The sequence below is a fragment of the Somniosus microcephalus genome, unplaced genomic scaffold (assembly GCF_052327205.1).
Source record: "Somniosus microcephalus isolate GS21.2 unplaced genomic scaffold, FLI_Smic_1.0 unresolved_chr2, whole genome shotgun sequence".
Lineage (NCBI taxonomy): Eukaryota > Metazoa > Chordata > Chondrichthyes > Squaliformes > Somniosidae > Somniosus > Somniosus microcephalus.
Genome location: NW_028225180.1, coordinates 70,436,155 through 70,454,960, shown reverse-complemented (window position 1 = coordinate 70,454,960; position 18,806 = coordinate 70,436,155).

The window sequence follows — 18,806 nt, the reverse complement described above, 5'->3', positions numbered from 1 at the left end:
CATGGCAGAAGACAAAAGACAGTCTCTCTTCAAAGCACGGGCTGACAAAAAGGACTTGAAAGGCAACCTGTGTGTCTGTGAAAAAGGAAAATCAAAGATGGCTGTCCGGCCTCGTGGCAAAAGACACAACACAGCCTGTGTGCATATGGAAAGGAAAATCAAAGATGGCTGACAAAGGATTTAGAAAAACCCCAGCCTCTGAAGCAATGAGGTATTTAAACTGTCAATCAAAGGCAGTTTAGGGAGTTTCACCGCAGGACAATTGATGTTTGTTTACAGGAAGTCTACAATGTTGACACAAAGGCTTAACCACTTAAAGCTGTCAATCAATTGCGGTTGCACTAACCACAGGACAATGGCTTTGTTTACACTAACATCCAAGGGCTGTTTACCCAGCAATTAAGGAAACAGACATGTTTTTTTCAAACTGAGACAGCTTTATTCAACCCAGTTTAAACGAATGGGTAATTCATCCAAACCCCATCACAGTCAATGGGGGCAGTTTGGATCCCTTTTGTTTAGCCCAGATACATCCGGATTTGGGTGCGAGGATTTCGGCTCCAAATGGGGTATAAAGATAGCTTCTCAGGAAGCCATCTCTCTCTCTCTCTGCCGCCTCACCTCCGTGCTCTGCCTACAGAAGAACACCTCAACAAGCCCGCCCAAAGGAGTGGAATACCAGCAGTTACTTTTAAACACCGAGGTATCTCCATTTCAGGGTGGTGAAGAATCTAAGACCGCAGGGGCATGGAGCAGGCGTTCTCTGGTGAGCATAGATTTTCTGACCCATCACAAGGCAACTTAGATAGGTATTTAGGGGTGGGAATTAAGGGGAATTATTGTTAAATTGTGATTTTAGTCAATTTTCCCTCGTTGTGTCTGTTCTCTCCTCCCCTATTAAGTAAGTGTTGTACTAAGAAAAGGTGCTGTAGTAAGCAAAGTGTACTGTATTAAAGGTGTGCTGCACTAGTTAAAAGTGCTGTATTTAAGTAAAAGAGTGTTGTACCAAGCAGAAGAGTGCTGTAGTAGACACTAAGTGTACTGTGAGAAGTAAAAGTGCTGTATTTAAGTAAAAGAGTGTTGTACTAAGCAGAAGAGTGCTGTAGTAGACACTAGGGCCTAGAAATTCGGTGGGGTTAGCGCCCAATTAGAGGCGTTAGAGGGCCTTGCGCCGGAATTATAGCCGCGATCGAAATTGCGTTGGGCCCTACCATCGGCGTTAGCCGGTAGCGCTGCGCCGGCACCGATGACGTCATCGGTGTGCGCAGCATCCCGGTTGCCGTGGTAACGTAGCGCCGGCGCATTAAGGTGGAGTGGCGGCCGGCCGCTTTCCCGGCGGCCGCCTGCCCGCACCTCCCTCCCCGGACTCCTCCACCACCCCCCCGCGGCACTGATGTGTGTGGCCCGCGAGCCCGGCACTTCTCCGAGGTGCCGGGCTCATTTTTCGGGCGAATCGACCGGTCAGCGGTCGGCTGCAGGCAGCTCCTCCTTAACAGAAGGAGGAGGCCTGCAGTACCCCAGCCTGCCGCACCGCATCGGGTGCCGCAGCGGGGGATTAGCGCCGCAAACCTGCATTCAGCGCCCATAGTGAGGCGCTGAAACCCTCCATTAGCGCCCGCAGCCGTCTGGGTGCGGGGCAGCTGAATTTTTGGCGGGCGCAGCGGCAATTATCGCGGGCGCAAAATTTCGGGCGCAAAAGCCCTGGCGGAGGCAAACCTAATTTCTAGGCCTAAGTGTACTGTGAGAAGTAAAGTGTTGTATTTAAGTAAAGGAGTGTTGCACTAAGCAAAAGTGTGCTGTAATGGACAATAAGTGTACTGTCTTTAAGTAAAAGTGTTGTATTAAGCATAGGAGTGTTGTATTGATTATTTTCAATTTATTTATTTTTATTTCAATAAATACTGGTCTGTATTGCACCCAACCATGAGTCTCGTTTCTGTCTAAATCACTGCTGAATAAGTCCGGTGGTCAGAACCAGGAAAGGGGAGCGATTCGAAACCGCACGGGGCTCTGGAGCAGCTCAGAGACTTCTGACTAGCCAGAGACTATAACCCCAGTTATAACCCCATCCCCGTTAATTCCTACAACGGTCAGTGGCCGAGAGGAGGTGGAAAGACTTTTACTCAGTCTGAAAGTTGGCGATAAGGTCTTGGAGGTATCTCTGCTATATTCGGAAGAGGTGGTGGTCTCATTCTTAAACTTGCCAGTTTATATTGAGGACGAAGTGCTAATCAAAAAGTTGGAGTCGTGGGACATTAAAATTTGCTCAGCAATAAAGAGGAGGTACTATCCAGGAACACGGGTAGCAGATGGAACCCGTTACGTAAAGGTGCGGTTCCCAGAGGGGGTGAGGTCATTACCGTACAGCATGAAATTCAGGACACTGGAAGGAGTGCAGTACTTTCGAGTGCTGCATGATAACCAAGTGAAGGTTTGCTATTATTGTCTTGGACACGACCATCTTGTAAGAAACTGTCCAGACTTGTACTGTTATAATTGTGGTGAGTCTGGACACATCGCTCGGAGCTGCAAGGCGGCGAGCTGTGGGGTGTGTCACAAAGGCCCCACCCGCTGTGAGTGTGAGGCAGAAGGAAGCTCTATGGGAGATGGGAGAAGGAGCAGGAGATGTGAGTGGAACGGCTGGAGGAGCGGAGCAGTCGGAGGATACAGCTGGTAAATTGAAGGAGAAAAGAGCACAGGAAGAGGCAGAAAATTGCGGAGCAGAGAACAGGATGGAGATGGTGGAAAACACACCAAGTACATGGGAAAAGAACAAAGATAGCACCGGGCAGCAAGGGTCGAGTGCAGACTCGAGCCTTAATGCAGTTCAGCTCTCCCCAAAGAATCTGGTGTCCGCGGGGGGAGAGGAGGCGGGAGCGGGGTGCGTGGTAAATGTAAGTACTCCAAAGAAAGATGGGGAGTCGGACATCTCAGGGAGCAGGAGGGGGCAAGACAAGGAGAGGGTGCAAGAGGCGGGAGCCTTAAAGGGGCAGCAGGATGGGAGCGGCGAGACAAAGACGCCAGAAGGGAACAATATAGGTGCGCCATTGTCCCATAAAGAGAAGGATCAGGGAGCAAAAGTCAGACGTGGAGATGAGGTCGAAGGGAGAGGCACTGTTGGAGAAACTGCGATAGCAGGAAGACTCTCTATGGGAGATGATGTATCTGACGGGGAGCAGGATTATGTATCTGATGAGGAGCAGGCACAGAGGGTTGCAGAAGAGCTTGAGAGTGAGGAATTAGAGGGGGACAGAGACATGGAAGTCGGGGGTGGGGTGGCATCATATGGAAAGGGAAAGGTTAGTGAGGGGCAGAAGGAGGGAGCAAGGGCAGCTCCTGGGCCCAAACTTAATGCAAGAGGCTGAAACAGCAGGGAGGGTTCAAACAGGAGGTGAAAAAGAGCCAGAGGCTGCAGGAAAAAGCAACAGCTGCCCGAAAAGTTGAGAAGGAGCATGAGAGGAGGGAAGAGCCAGAGATTAAATGATGGGGAGATTATCAGGCATACTTCCCTTCTTTGGAGCCATGAATACATTGGTCTCGATTAATGTGAACGGACTGAGGGGTGAGAAGAAATTGCAGCAGTTGTTGCAGGGTTTTAAAGGTTCGGACTTGTGTCTGCAAGAAACCTTTTGGGATGAGGATATCCCAGAAAGAGTTCAGAAGGTTTGGAAGGGAGAGGTGTTTGCAAGTTGTGCAAACAATAACCGTAGAGGGGTGGCTGTTTTGGTGAGTCCGTCCATAAAAGAGAACGTTGCCTTGGTGGACAAGGACACTGAGGGGAGATTTTTACGGCTAAGGGTAAAAATGGAGGGATTTAATTGCGATCTCTTTAATATCTATGCACCGAACAACCATTGCAAGCGTCGCGAGTTTTTTTGGGGTTATTCACTGAAGCGGCAGAGGTGGAAAATCCTTGTATAGTGGGGGATTTTAATGTATTTTTATCTCAGATGGACATTTCAGCCCAGATGACCTTTAAGAATTGTTAGATCCGTGATTCTTAGAGTATGATGTTTTCCAATAACTACACAGAGGCTGTAACTTAACAATCAACAGGTGTTTACTGGAGTAGGGTAGTCTCAAGACTGGCAGTACAGAGGCATGCTCAAAGCTTATATACAGGTGTGGTCACTGCCGGTACTACAGTGTATAGGAGCTGTAAAAGTAGTTCTCTCTTAAAGGTACATACACTACAATTCCTCCCCTTTTAGATTAGCAGTACCCATAATATTCAAATAACAATTAACACTTTAACATGCACATTAAACAGAAATAGTCCATTTATAGATTCAGTCTTTGGGGCGGCTTCCTGATCCTTTCTGGATAGCGCCTTTCCTGAGGTTCTTGTTCTTGGTGCGGAGGCGATTCTGGCCCCCTTTCGTCGGTTAGTTCATCAGTTTCCACTGCTACTGTTTCTGAGGTAGATGCTACCGGTATGTTGGGTTCATCCCCAGGTACGCGAGACATGGGGTTGACTCGTTCCTGTGACGCTAAGATCTGGTCGACGTGGCGTCTCACAATGTTCTCCCCGACATCCACTGTGTACATTAATGGCCCCTGCCGTATGCATATTGTTCCGGGTTGCCATTTCTTTGTTCGGTAGTCATGGGCCAAGACTGGTTGTCCTACATTGAAGCTCCTTGTCGGCTTCTCATTGATGTGCTGGAATTGTTTATCCTCAACATTTCTTCGCACATTTGGTCTGAGCAAATCCAGACGAGATCTCAACCTTCAGTTAAAGAACATCATGGCTGGGGTCTGGTTGGTAACTGCATGTGTCGCATTTCTGTAGGCTAACGGGAAATTGTCCACCTTATGCTGTAGTGGAATTTTATCATCGCACATGGCCTTTATCGCCTTTTTAAAGGTTTGTACGAACCTCTCAGCCAATCCATTTGTGGCTGGATGATACGGTGCGGATGTGTAATGCCTTACCCCATTCCTTCTCATTAATTTTCGAAACTCTTCGGACACAAACTGTGGTCCATTATCAGAGCAAATCTGCTCTGGCAAGCCGTTCCTGGCAAATATGGTCTGTAGGACTGCAATCGTTTTCTCTGTAGTGGTTGAGGACATTTTTATCACCTCAGGCCATTTCGAGTGAGCATCCACTGCTATTAAGAACATTGAGTCCATAATTGGACCAGCAAAATCAATATGCACCCGTTGCCATGGAGAGGAGGGCCACTCCCATGGGTGTAGAGAGGCATGCGGTGGTGCATTTTGGACCTTCTGGCATCCTGAACAGCTCTTGGTTAGGTCCTCGATTTGTTGATCGATCCCCGGCCACCACACATAAGCCCTAGCAAGGCTTTTCATTTTCACCCCTCCCAGATGACCTTCGTGAAGCTCATTTAGCACTCTCTCCCTTAACTTGGGTGGAATTACCACTTGGGATCCACACATCACTGTCCCCTGGCATACTGACAGCTGTTGTCTTCTGGATGAGAATGCTGGCAACAGTGAGTCGCCATGTGTTAGCCATCCCCTCACCGTCAAATCATATACCCTAGACAGTGTCAGATCATTGCGGGTCTCCTTCTCTATATCCGCGTTAGTTACTGGCAATCGTTCAATTATTGACGAATAAAATATCTCGATAGGGTCCACTGCTGGTGCTTCCTTCACAGTAGGCAGTGGCAGGCGTGATAGCCCATCAGCGTTTCCATGCTGTTTCGTGCCTTTATATTCTATTTCATATTGGTTCGCCCCTAGAAAAAGGGGCCATCTTTGTAACCGTTGTGCAGTCATCACCAAAATGCCCTTCTTTGGATTAAAGATGGAGACAAGTGGTTGGTGGTCAGTCAGCAAGGTGAACTTCTGCCCATGCTGATAGTGGTTGAATTTTTTTACTCCCCATACTAGGCTGAGGGCCTCCCTGTCAATCTGGGCATAGTTGCGCTCGGCTGAGGTTAGTGACCAAGACGCAAAGGCTACTGGCCTCTCCAACCCGTCTGGGAATTTGTGCGACAGCACCGCTCCAATACCATAGGGTGCCAAACAAATTGGTAGTGCTGGGTTGAAATGGGCCAACACCTCTTTTGATGTGATCAATTCTTTGCACTTCTGGAAAGATCATTTACATTCGTCATTCCACTTCCATGGTACCCCCGTTTGCAGCAGGGTGTTCAGTGGGTGTAATACTGTAGACAAATTTGGTAAGAACTTATGGTAGTAGTTCACCAGCCCGAGGAACGACCTCAGTTGTGACAGATTTTCTGGTGCTGGAGCCTTGACTACTGCCTCAATCTTTTCAGGGGACTTATGTAACCCCTCTTCATCAATAACGTGGCCACAATACGAGATCTGCTTCTGGAAAAACTCGCACTTGTGGCGATTAGCTCGTAGCCCATATTCCTTTAATCTAGTGAGCACCTTCTCCAGGTTGGCGAGGTGATCACTATCATTTTCGCCCGTGACCAGGATGTTGTCCAAATAACACTGGGTCCCTGGAATCCCTTGCAGGACTTGATCCATCGCCCTTTGCCAAATAGCCGGAGCCGATGCTACCCCGAACACCAGCCGATTGTATTGGTAGAAACCTTTATGAGTGTTGATCGTGAGGTATTGTTTCGAGGCTTCGTCTACCTCCATTTGCAAGTATGCCTGGGCTAGATCAATTTTGGTGAAGCATTTACCTCCAGATAGCGAGGCGAAAATATCCTCAATCCGTGGAAGCGGATATTGTACCGTGTGAAGGATTGGATTCACTGTCACCTTAAAATCCCCACAGATGCGGACCTTCTTTGGTTCCCCAGGCGTATTACTCAACGACCTCTTCATTACAGGAACGATGGGTGTAGCCCACTCGCTCCAGTCTACTTTGGACAGTACTCCTGAACATTCCAACCCTTCCAGCTCTGCTTCGATGGCTGGTCGGATCGCATAAGGCAGTGGTCTGGCCTTAAGAAACTTTGGGCTTGCATTTTCCTCTATTTTAATCATTGCTGTTCTGCCTTTTAGTGTTCCGAGTCCCTCCTGGAACACTTCTTGTGCGTCAGTTAGCATTTTTGACAGTCATCCAGGTGTGACGTCGGCATCCTTTTTGGCCTCAGCCTTCAGTGCCTGTATGGAATGCCAATCTAATTGTATCTTCCGGATCCATTCACGTCCTAGTAGTGGTGGTCCTCCATCTGGCAATACGTATAGGTCCATTTTAGGTATTTCCTGGCCTTTGTATATCACTTTCACCCTTATTTTTCCTTTGGGGTAGACTTTTTGCCCCGTGTACGTCTTCAAGACAATCTCTGTAGCTTTCAAGGGTATATGTGAAAATAGCCGCTTGTAGTCCCTTTGGTTTATGACTGTTAGGGCTGATCCTGTGTCCAATTCCATTTTCACTTGGACTCCGTCTATCTTGAGTGTGACCCAGATAGTCTGGTGATCCTCCATTTTGGTTACCTTATGTAGTTTCAGACAACCCAGCTCCTTGCTTCCGGAGTCTGTATCACTTTTCTGTTCGTCTGAACTACTGTCCATCACCATATGTACCTTTTTGTACTTCTCCTGTGGAGATTTCTTGCTGTTGGTTTTCTTCCCTGACCTGCAGACTCTTGCTATGTGTCCTGCTTTTCCACACTGTCTGCACACTTGGTCCTTGAACCAACAATCCTTCTGGTCATGTGTTGTTCTGCCGCAGCGATAACACTTCCCTGCTCCATATGACATTTCATTGGTGCCATATTCTTACGGTCTCCGTTGTACCTCTGCAGCGCCCCTTGCGGCTGCTTCGTGTGATACTGCCATGCTGAAAGCCTTGTCCAGCGTAAGATCCTTTTCTGATAGAAGCCGTTTCTGGGTTCCTTCACTTTGAAGCCCACACACAAACTTGTCCCTTAACGTATCTGCTAGTCCCACTCCAAACTGGCAGTGTTTCGATAGCTTGCACAGTTCCGTTAAGTACTCAGCATTACTTTCGTCTTTATGCTGGTTCCTTTTGTGGAACTTAAATCTTTCTGCTATCAGCAGTGGTGTGGGGTTTAAGTGGTCCTGTAGGATTTCTACTATGCTTTCGAAATTCTTATCCACGGGCTTCTCTGGGGTTATTAGGTTTCGCAGTAAGCCATAAGTTTTTGCACCCATGGAATTTAACAAAACCAGTGCTTTCCTAGCATCTGGCACTTCATTCGCCCTGCAGTACACCTCAATGCGTTCCACATATGTCGCCCAATCTTCGACTTCATTGTCGAACGTAGAGATACTACCACTCTTCGGCATCCCTGGGTGTGATTTAACTGTCAAAAATGGCGTCTCCCGCGCTCTCCCTTCTTCTCCGCTGGCACAAAATGGCGTCTCCCGCGCTTTCCTTTCTTCCCGCGCTCGCCCTTCTTCTCCACTGCAGCTTCTAAAAATGGCGTCTCCCGCGCTCTCCCTTCTTCTCCACGGCTCAATGGCATCTCCCGCGCTCTCCCTTCTTCTCCCCGCGGACACTGTTCAGCCCTTGAGCCCTGGCTGTGCTCTGCGCGTTTTCCTATGCGCCTTTCCCATTTCCGCCGCTCGGTCCTGAACCCGGCTGCTGTTTTACCCTCTCTCTCTCTGTTTTGTCTTTCCTCGACGCCACTCGGTTTTCAACCCCCGGTTGCACCTTGTGCGCTTCACCCTCTCTCTTACCCCGTCGACGCTGCTCGGCTTTTTCTTGCCATCGGTCGGTTCCAGCCGCCGCTGTCCGGGAAGGGTCTGCGCTGTACCTGTTGCCAGTCTGTTGCTGGATCGTCGTGGCTGGGGAACTAAGCCCGGCTCTCAACAGCCTCCCCTGCGATGTTCACTCTCTGCCGGACGACTGGGCGGTTGCTCGTGGTCGACGCCCGTGCTTCTGGCCTTGACTTTCTTCCACCGCCCTCCCGGAGCGAATCCTTGAAGGGAAATGCAGAGTTGCAGGTAGATTCGAATCGACCTCGTCGCCACTGTTAGATCCGTGATTCTTAGAGTATGATGTTTTCCAATAACTACACAGAGACTGTAACTTAACAATCAACAGGTGTTTACTGGAGTAGGGTAGTCTCAAGACTGGCAGTACAGAGGCATGCTCAAAGCTTATATACAGGTGTGGTCACTGCCGGTACTACAGTATACAGGAGCTGTAAAAGTAGTTCTCTCTTAAAGGTACATACACTACAAGAATGATAACTCCAGAGGGATGATTGTAAAAATGATGGCAAATTTAAATTTGAGAGACTTATGGAGGGACCGGAACCCCATAAAAAGGGAGTTCTCCAGAACAGGTTGGGTGGGTGATGTTTTAAAACCGAGCCGAATAGATTTTGTGTTAATGCAGGAAGGGTTAAGTTCCGAGGTGATGGAGATTTATTATTAAAAAGTATTTTTTAGTGATCACTCGGCTTTGGTTCTTAGAATTAGGAACAGCAGAGTTAAGATCGGTTCAGGGGTGTGGATTTTAAACAATCAATACCTGAAAGAAATTGCTTATAAAGAAGGGATTATAAATATAATAAAGAATGCTCGGAAGGAACCTTTGTTCTTGAAAGAAAGAAGAGTTTGGTGGGACAATTTCAAATATGAGGTAAAAGTTTTTTCGGTCTGTTGTGGGAAAAAGAGGGTGGCAGCTAACCGGCGTCGAGAAGAGAATATAAACAAAAGGTTTACGGATGTCTGGAAAGCAGTTGACGGAGGGGATAAGGGAGCTAAGACTAAGTTCCGGGTGCTAAAGGAAGAGTGGGAATTATTGCAAGCTGAAAAATGCAAGGGGGCCATTCTCCGTGCAAAGGCTAGAGATGCATTGGAGGGCGAAAGATGCACTAGATATTTTCTAGAGCAAGAGAAGCTGCGACAGAGATTATCATTAATTGAAGAGTTGAAGGTTGGGGAGAAGATCATTCATGAAAGTGGAGAGATTTTAGAGGCGGCTAGCAGCTTTTATCAAGAGTTATATACAAAAGAAGACATTTCCAATTTGGCGATGGAGAAGGTTACTGCTTTTATTGAAGAGAGTTTAAAGGAGGATGAGAGAAGCATGTGTGACAAAGAAGTAGGATTAGCGGAAATAAAAGTAGCAATAAGTGGAATGAAGGGGGGGGGGGAAAGCCCAGGGTCCGATGGACTAAGTACAGAATTTTATAAAGAATTTTTTGAGATTTTAAGTCCATTGCTCTTAGAAGTTTTTAAGGAAATTAAAATTGAGGGAAGCCTAGAGGAGAGGTATCATAAGCTTAGCTTATATAAAAATAAAGGGGATAGACGGGATCTGAAGAATTGGAGGCCCATCACATTATTAAATGTGGATTATAAGATCTTGGCGAGGGTTATGGCAAATCGTTTGAAGGAGGTCTTACCGGAGGTAGTTTGGCCCTGTCAGTCCTATGGAGTCATAGGCTGGGACATCGCAGACTCTGTGGTCTCAATCCGAGATGCGATAGAGCTCATGGAAGAGAGTGGGAGGGAGGCTTAAGATAGATCAAGAGAAAGCCTTTGATAGGGTCTCTCATGAGTTTTTATTGAAGGTTTTGGAAGCATTTGGTTTCAAGGAAAATTTCATTCAGTGGATAAGGATTTTTTATTCAAACATATTTAGCTGTGTTAAATGTAATGGTTTTTTATCCAAGTATTTTCCGATACAGAGATCAGTGAGACAGGGTCTCCATTGTTGTACACATTGGTAGCAGAACCATTAGGTTACATGATGCGAAAGAAACAAGGTGTAGTTGGGATTGTGGTCCCCAGTTCTGGGCTGGTGTCGGTGATACACCAATATGCAGATGACACAACCTTAACATTGAGAAATGGGGAGTCAGTGAGGAAAGCTATGGATGCAGTGGAGGAATATTGTAGAGCTTCAGGAGCCAGAGTGAATTATAGTAAGTCCCAATGCCTGGTTGCAGGGAGGGGTAGGGGGGAATGGTTGGGGGATGTTAAGTCTGTGTGTTATATTGCGAATTACTACACAGACCACAAGAGTAAACTTTAACAGGTCTTTACTAGTTGAAGGTCAGGGTGGAACTGCCCAATAAATCATTACACAGCACTTATATACCGGTGTGGTCACCACCGGTATTACAGTATACAGCAGCCAAGATAAAGTAGTGCAACCCTTAAAATAGTTCTCTTAAAGGTAGAACGGTTACATACACTACAATCCTCCCTTTTTAGCTTAACCATATATATTCCCCATTAACATAACATCATAACATATATACACAACTTCATGTAAAAACAGTTCACAGATTCAGTCTCTCTGGAGGCTTCCTGACTCGGTCCGGATAACGCCTCGGTGGTGTAGTAGTTTTCGGTGGTGTAGTAGGTTCTTTTGGCAAGGTCGATTCGGCTTGAATGCCAGTGTCTGGTTCATCTGGTTCCAGTATCACCGGATCGGGGGTAGATACTATGGGTATCTCTGCTTCATCATTAGGCGTATAGAGTTGTGGAGTAGGTTGTCCCTTTTCGGATGACTCTATGATCTGGTCAACATGGCGCCTTATTATGCTTTCACCAATGTCCACGGTATACATCAGCGGTCCAAGTCGTGTGCAAATAGTTCCAGGCTGCCATTTCTCGGTACGGTAGTCCCGGGCCAAAACTTGTTGACCTATCTGAAAGGTTCTAGTTGGCCTTTCATTCATGCCTTGAAATTGTCAGTTCTCTACGTCCCTTCTGATGTTTGGCTTGAGCAAATCCAGCCGGCATCTTAGTCTTCTATTGAAAAACATCATGGCGGGAGTTTGGTTTGTAACCGCATGTGTTGCATTCCTGTACGCCAACAAGAAGTTATCTACCTTATGTTGTAGATTTATGTCTTCATTACCCATGGCCTTTATGGCCTTCTTGAAGGTCTGGACAAACCTTTCAGCTAATCCATTGGTGGCGGGATGGTATGGGGCGGACGTGTAGTGCTTAACCCCATTGCTTTTTAAGAACTTCCTGAATTCTTCGGATACGAATTGCGGTCCATTATCAGAACAGATCTGTTCCGGCAGGCCATTCCTGGCAAATATGGTCCTTAATACTGTGATGGTTTTTTCCGTGGTGGTGGAGGACATCTTTATTACCTCCGGCCACTTGGAGTGTGCATCCACCGCGATTAAGAACATTGAGTCCATAAATGGACCAGCAAAGTCGATATGTACCCTTTGCCATGGAGATGAGGGCCACTCCCATGGATGTAGAGGGGCTTGTGGTGGGGCGTTTTGGACCTTCTGGCATCCTAGACAGCTCTTGGTCATTTCTTCGATGTCTCCATCGATACCTGGCCACCACACAAACGCTCTGGCTAGGTTCTTCATTTTTACTCCACCCAGATGCCCCTCGTGAAGCTCCTTTAGCACTTTATGCTGGAGTTTGGGTGGAATCACCACTCTGGATCCACACATCAAAGTTCCTCGGCACACTGACAGCTGCTCTCTTCTTTGCGAGAATGCTGGCAACAGTGGTTCGCCATGTGCTGGCCATCCCTTCACCGTTAAATCGTAGACTCGTGAGAGAGTCGGGTCATTTCTCGTTTCCTTTTCGATGGTAGAATTTGTTACTGGTAGACATTTCACTATGGTTGCGTGGAACATCTCCACTGGGTCCACTGTAGGCGCCTCTTCTACCGCTGGCAACGGTAGGCGCGGTAACCCGTCAGCATTCCCATGCTGTTTTGATCCTTTGTATTCTATGTCATATTGGTGTGCCCCTAGGAAAAGGGACCACCTCTGTAGTCTTTGCGCTGTCATAATGGAAACGCCCTTTTTAGGGTTGAATATGGATACCAACGGCTGGTGGTCTGTCAGCAGTGTAAACGTCTGGCCCTGCAGGTAATGATTAAACTTCTTTACTCCCCACACCAGGCTGAGAGCCTCCCTATCTATCTGAGCATAGTTGCGCTCAGCGGAGGTCAATGATCTGGATGCAAATGCGACTGGCCTTTCCGAGCCATTTGGCAACTTGTGTGAGAGTACTGCTCCAATACCATAAGGGGAAGCATCACAAGCTAAACGAATAGGTAGTGTTGGGTTGAAGTGAGCCAACACTTCCTCTGAGGTGATCAATGCCTTGCTTTTGCGAAAGGCCTTCTTACAGTCCTCGCTCCACTTCCATGGTACTTCTTTCTGCAAAAGAGCATTCAGCGGGTGCAGCACCGTGGATAGATTTGGCAAAAACTTATGGTAATAGTTAATCAACCCTAGGAATGACCTCAACTGGGATACATTTTCCGGAGCGGGAGCCTTCACGACAGCTTCGATCTTGTCAGGTGACTTGTGCAGCCCCTCCTGGTCAATGACATGACCACAGTACGAGATCCGTTTCTGAAAGAACTCACATTTTTGGCGATTAACCCGAAGGCCATATTCCTTCAACCTGGTGAGCACCAGTTTCAAATTTGCAAGGTGTTCCTCATCGTCATCTCCTGTAATCAGGATATCGTCCAAGTAACATTGAGTGCTTGGAATTCCCTGTAATACCTGCTCCATGGCCCTCTGCCAAATTGCTGGAGCCGAAGCCACTCCAAAAACCAGTCTATTGTATCGATACAAGCCTCTGTGCGTGTTGATTGTGAGATACTGGCGCGACTCTTCCTCAACTTCCATCTGTAAGTACGCTTGCGCCATGTCTATCTTGGTGAAGTGTTTCTCGCCAGACAATGAAGCAAAGATATCCTCAATCCGCGGAAGTGGATATTGCACCGTGTGAAGCACCGGATTAACTGTGATCTTGAAGTCTCCACAGATGCGGACCTTCCCCGGTTCCCCTGGCTTGTTACTTGATGAACGCTTCATGACGGGAACAATGGGCGTGGCCCACTCACTCCAGTCCACCTTAGACAGTACTCCTGAACGTTCTAGCCCTTCCAGCTCAGCTTCCACAGCAGGTCGTATCGCATAAGGTATCGGTCTGGCTTTGAAAAATTTTGGGTTTGCCTGTTCTGCAATCTTGATTTTTGCCTTAATTCCTCTTAGTGTTCCCAGTCCCTGTTGGAACACTTCTTTAGCCTCACAGAATCACAGAAACAGAATCACAGAAACCCCACAGTGCAGATAGAGGCCATTTCAGCCCATCGAGACTGCACCGACACATCCACCCGATCCCCATAACCCCTACACCAACACATATCCCACCCTATCCCTGTAACCCCATGCATTTAATCCCCCTAACACTAAGGGTCAATTTATCATAGCCAATCAACCTAACCCGCACATCTTTGGACTGTGGGAGGAAACCGGAGCACCCGGAGAAAACCCACGCAAACACGGGGAGAATGTGCAAACTCCACACAGACAGTCGCCCGAGGCTGGATTCGAACCCGGGTCCCTGGCGCTGTGAGGCAACAGTGCTAACCACTATGCCACCGTGCTCATCCAATATTCTGTACAATCGTTCAGGTTTGACATTTTTGTTTCCGGAATCTACCGTCATTGCTTTTAGGGAGTGCCAGTCCATATTTATTTTCCTGATCCACTCCCGTCCCAGAAGTGGTGGACCTCCCTCAGGTAGTACATATAAGTCCATTCCTTGGTGTTCTTTGCCCCTGTGTATCACCTTGACTTTTATCTTTCCGATGGGGTATACTTTTTGCCCCGTGTATGTCTGCAATACTATCTCCGTATCCCGTAGGGGAATATGTTTGAATAACTTTTTGTAATCTTGCTTATTCATGACCGTCAACGCCGATCCGGTGTCCAATTCCATCTTCACTTGGACTCCTGCAATCTGCAGTGTGACCCAGATAGTTGGTCGGTCAGCTTCCTTACTCACGTTGTGAATTCTCAGACTACCCAGTTCCTTGCTGTTGGAGTCTGAATCCGAATTCTGTTCATCCGAACTCTTCTCAGCCACCTTATGTACCTTTCTGCACTTTTCCTGTGGTGACTTTTTGTTGCTGGTCTTCTTTCCTGACCGGCATACTTTAGCTATGTGACCAAGCTTGCCACATTTTCTACATTCCTGGTTTTTAAACCAGCATTGGTTCTGATCGTGTGTTGTCTTTCCACAACGATAACATTTCGTTGTACCCAAAGCCATTTGATCTACGCTGAGTACCGCTGCCTTCAGCTGCATTTCCGCAGTGCCTCTCGCTGCGGCTTCGTGCGATGTTGCAATAGTGACAGCCTTATCAAGTGTAAGATCATTCTCTTCAAGTAGCCGCTTTTGTGTTCCTTCTTTCGACAACCCACACACGAATTTGTCTCTCAGTGCCTCTGTCAGGCTTTCCCCAAACTGGCAGTATTTCGCTAGCTTACGCAGTTCAATTAAATACTCCGCGTTGCTTTCCTCTTTCAGTTGCGTTCTCGCATAAAATTTAAATCGTTCCGCTAACATCAGCGGTGCGGGGTTCAAATGATCCTTCAGGACAGCAACAATTTTAGCGAAAGTCTGATCCGCTGGTTTAGCTGGTGATAGAAGATGCTTCAATAGCCCGTATGTCTTCGCAACCATTGAGTTTAGTAAGGTTAGTGCTTTATCTTCATCTGATATTTTATTTGCCTTACAATATATCTCTATGCGTTCTACATACGTGGCCCAATCTTCAACATCGGGATCGAAATCGTTGATGTTACCACGCTTAGGCATCCTCGCGATCTTCTTGAGAAACAAAAGAATTATTTCTTTTTTTTTTACAAAATGGCGGTTTCCCGCGCTTGTCTTCTTCCCCCGCCTCCGAAAATGGCGGCTTCCCGCGTTTGCCTTTCTCCCCCGCTGGCTGTAATGGCGATTGCCGTATTGCTGCGTTCGCCCTCCCCAGCGGTTTTCAAATCGTGCCTCCCAGCCCCTCTTGCAGTCCGGTCCTTTCCCCCGGCTGCGGCTGAGTTCTCCGCGTTTTTTAAAATTTTCTCCCGCGCCTTACGCTGACCCGGTCGCTGCGCCTCGCGGCTTTTTCACCAGTCGTGGTCGAGCTTGCAGTCCGGTCCTTTCCCCCGGCTGCGGCTGAGTTCCCCGCGTTTTTTTATTTTCTCCCGCGCCTTACGCTGACCCGTTCGCTGCGCCTCGCGGTCTCGGTAGCTGCCCGGCCTTTTTCACCGGTCGCGGTCGAGCTCTCTCTTGACGCTGTTGCGTCTCCCAGCCCACTTGCAGCCCGGTCTCTCACACCGGCTGCGTTTGTATTCACCGTGGCTTCCGTGCCTTACGCTGCCCCAGTCTCAGCGCCTCTGGCCCCGACTTCTGTCCGGCTCTTTTCCCCGGCCGTGGTCGAGTTCTCCGCCCTTGTATCCTCCGTTTTTTTTTGTTATTTTCTCCCCTACTCACAGTCAACGTGGCCGACTTGCTGCTCGTCGCTGATCGGCTTACCCACCACCGTGATAGAAGGGATGATCACTGCCTGTTGCTGATGGAAGGCTTCGTGTCAGAATTCTTCCTTTGCTCTGCAGACCCGAGTCTTTTCTCAGCAGAATGATGAGGGCGGATGCCTCCTCTCGACACCCGTTAAACTGCCTTGGATGTATCTCTGCCGCAGGGTAAGATCGTACTCGTCGCCACTGTTAAGTCTGTGTGTTATATTGCGAATTACTACACAGACCACAAGAGTAAACTTTAACAGGTCTTTACTAGTTGAAGGTCAGGGCGGAACTGCCCAATAAATCATTACACAGCACTTATATACCGGTGTGGTCACCACCGGTATTACAGTATACAGCAGCCAAGATAAAGTAGTGCAACCCTTAAAATAGTTCTCTTAAAAGGTGGAACGGTTACATACACTACAGGGGAATGTCCCTTTAAGGTGGTGGAGGTTTTGGAAGTTCTGGGGGTGCATATGGGATGCAAGAAAGACAGGGATGAAGTGGATCAATTAAATTGGGAACCGAAGGTTATGAAAATTATAAAGATTTTGGGAAGATGGGAAAGAAGGTGGTTGAAAGTGCAAGGAAGAGCGACAGTGGTGTCTGCTCTCCTGCTATCTAAGCTATGGTGCTTATTGACGGTGGCGGATATTCCTGAGTGGGCTTGTGTGAGGTTTTTATGGGAAGGGAAACCAGCCTTGGTGACTTACAATACCATCATTGGACGGAGAAATCAGGGAGGACTCAATTTCCCAGATATTGATTTGAAGAAGAAATCCTTTAGAATCAAATGGGTGAAGAGATTTCTTCAGAAGTCAAATACAAGTTTTTGGAAGAGTTGTTTTGAGCATTTTTTTAAACGAAGTGGGATAGGAGGGCTGGGGATATTGTATATGGAATACAATAATATGTTTTTGAAATCGATTAAACTTCTCCCTAGGTTTTATAAGGGGGTTGTAGAGACTTGGGCTCAATTTTTTAAAAGTGTGCAGTTTATGCCCAAGGGGGCTGAGGAATTTTTAGAACAGCCCTTATTTTTGATCAGGTGGGTCAACATCGAAGGAGAGGTTTTATTTAATCAAGCTTTTATAAAAGCTGGGATTATATCTGTGAAAGATGTATTATACGAGGTAATTCCAGGTTGGTTGCCGGAAGCGATAGTGAGGGACATGATGTGGGAGGAGGATCAGGAGGTAGAGGGAAAAGCAATAGGAATCATGTATGAGAAGATTGTGAGGGCAATGCCACAGGATTGGATGGAAGAAATAAATGCGGAAATCTCCAAAGGAAGTAAAATGCGTCCTGCTTTTCCAAGTTTTGTACTGGAGAAAGGGGGAGAGTTAGTCCAATTTGACAACTGTAATACTCGAGATTTCTATGAGGTATTCAGAGAATGGAGATTCAAGACACCTGCTGGTCAGGAGTTTTGGCAGAGTATATACCCACAGCTGGACTTCAACAGGATTTGGAAGGGAGTGTGGGCGAATTTTAAATGCCCAGAATGGATTGAACTGGATTTCAAATTGGCTCATAACCGTATTTTTACCATGATGGTCTTGTGCAAGATTGGACGAGTGGAGGCGGCAACTTGCCCAATGTGTGGGACATGGGATGAGACTCTGTCCCATTTACTGGTGTTATGTCCGCAGTTAAATGACTTTAAGTACTATGTTCGACAGTTGTGTGAAGCTTTTTTGCTGGATGGGGACCAAAGAGTGGCAGCAGCGGGGCTATAAAAGTCCCAGAGACCAGGTAAGGTCTCAATGTGTCGGCGGGAATCTCGAGTGGCAGCAGCGGGGCTATAAAAGTCCCAGAGACCAGGTAAGGCCTCACAGCGTCGGCGGGAATCTCGAGCGGCAGAGCGGGGCTATAAAAGTCCCAGAGACCAGGTAAGGCTTCACAGCGTCGGCGGGAATCTCGAGCGGCAGAGCGGGGCTATAAAAGTCCCAGAGACCAGGTAAGGCCTCAGTGCATCGGCGGGAATCTCGAGCGGCAGAGCAGGGCTATAAAAGCCCCAGAGACCAGGTAAGGCCTCAGTGCGTCGGCGGGAATCTCGAGCGGCAGAGCAGGGCTATAAAAGTCCCAGAGACCAGGTAAGGCCTCACAGCGTCGGCGGGAATCTCGAGCGGCAGAGCGGGGCTATAAAAGTCCCAGAGACCAGGTAAGGCCTCACAGCGTCGGCGGGAATCTCGAGCGGCAGAGCGGGGCTATAAAAGCCCCAGAGACCAGGTAAGGCCTCACAGCGTCGGCGGGAATCTCAAGCGGCAGAGCGGGGCTATAAAAGCCCCAGAGACCAGGTAAGGCCTCACAGCGTCGGCGGGAATCTCGAGCGGCAGAGCGGGGCTATAAAAGCCCCAGAGACCAGGTAAGGTTTACCAGTCTCCAGTCTGAGAACTCGGAGGGAAGGAGAGAGGTAAAAAGTAATCCAAGTGTGACGTCACCAGAAAGCGGGTAAGTGATTGGTTGGTAAGTATTTCTCCCTTTTTAAGCTTAAATCTCTTTGGTTTATAGTTTTTAAGGTGTGATATTCACCATCTAGAATTGGGGCAGAGGGTATTTAAGAATAATATTAATAAATTTAATTAATTACATAGAATG